The sequence below is a fragment of the Aythya marila genome, assembly GCF_965140915.1.
Source record: "Aythya marila genome assembly, chromosome: 8".
NCBI classification, from domain to species: domain Eukaryota; kingdom Metazoa; phylum Chordata; class Aves; order Anseriformes; family Anatidae; genus Aythya; species Aythya marila.
Window position 1 is genome coordinate 12,107,330 of NC_139049.1, and position 1,752 is coordinate 12,109,081.

The following is a 1,752-nucleotide window of genomic DNA, read 5'->3' on the forward strand; positions in this document are numbered from 1 at the left end:
GTCACATTCCTCACCTACAGTAAAGAGTTTCGCTGGTGATTTTTACATCAGCGCATCTTTGTACACCAGTACATAAACAGGGACGGGGGGATTCCATGCAAACAGACAGGAAAATGGTTCAGATCAGCAGAGAATCACCACAAAATCATGTAGGAGAGCTGTGGTACAACTCGTTACCACCACTGACCTCTCCACCACCAATTTTTCTCCAAGCAGCTGTAAAATCCCCTCTGTACGGGGAAGCAGCGAGCAGTCCCTAAGACTGGCTGCTCTTGCTTTAGCAGGGGACAAGGATCCCAAGCAAAGCTTGGCTGCAATTTTGGAAGCAATTTTGGAAGCAGGCAGTAGAGGAAAAGCACACTTGAACCATCCAGAGGAAAACTAGTCAGCAATGACATGCCAAGTACACAAACCCAGCTGTGTGGGGGAGATGAAAAGTGGATAAGCGCCTTTTATCTTGCATTTTACCCCGAGGTATACCCACTGCTGGCTTACTGTAAGAAACTATCATTTACATGAGTTATCCAGCATCAGAACAAGTCCTCCCACAACTTACCCTAACCAAAACAAAGCTGAGATGTGTTGTTTCCAACACGGAAAGTTTTCAAGGTTATCCCAAGTGCTCAGAAAAATGAAGTGGATGTTTAAATGCGATTCACTCGTTCAGGTGGATGGGGAGCAGGACTGCAGCACCACCAGGGCATGGAGTGGAGCAGATCTCCATCTACAGGTGGCTATAAATATTGCAAATCTGCATGAAAAAGATACTCGTACTGATTAGCATAATCACCCCCTCCAGTTTAATAATCCTTGAGGCTAAACCCTTAACACTAGTTGCTGTAATTCAACTAAACCAGAACTAAAATCAGTGCACATAAAAAACATCCAAAACCAAAAGCACTGCAGCCACAGAAAAATGAAACTGCCACCAATCTTTCTGAAAACCACCTGAAGCATCTGAATTGAAGCCCTTATGTGGATTTATGAAAAAAAAATACAACATAGTTGTGACATTCAAGCCCTGCCCTCCTGGGATAAATGTTTTAGTTGAAAAGAGCTGATCAAAAGGGCTGGTCTTCACTACAAAAAGCAGATGCTTCAATGTTCCAATGGAAAAAAAAAAAAAAGAAAAAAAATCGGAAAGATAAAATGACTGATGGTTCCATGCCAGCTCCAGGGAGCAACAGCACAGTTCCTGGGGTGGCAGCTCATGTAAGTGTAGCACATTGCGAGAGCTAGAGAGGAAAATGAAAGTCGTTTTTCAGTAACCTGCCAACTACACCCTGATGACCAGGCTGAGGTTAACAAGGAACTGAAGGAAAAAAAATAAAAAGTAACATTAAAACATTAAAAAAATCCAAAATCCTGACTAACTCAATCCCCTTTGCAGGACCTCAGGCAGGAAATTATGCCCAAGGACTAGATGGGAAGGTGCAGAAGGGTGGAAGAGACCCCAGTGCTCTGCAAGGGAAGAACTCACTCATACCTGGCTAGGAAGGACAGGCTGGGAAGCACAGCAGACAGGCAGTGCCCTAGTGCAGCTTGCTAGGACTACATCTCTATTTTTTTTCCTTCCTCTGCTGAATCTCAAGCTCTTGCTATAGTATTTGCTGGTCTTCAGCTGGCAGTTTCACAGGAAGAGGAAGCTGCAGGGGGCTGCACAGCCCCAGACATAACGTAACAGTTATTCCAGAGCAGTCCTGGCGAACAGCATCCATCTGATTAAAAATCCATGATCTTGGGTCAGGTTGG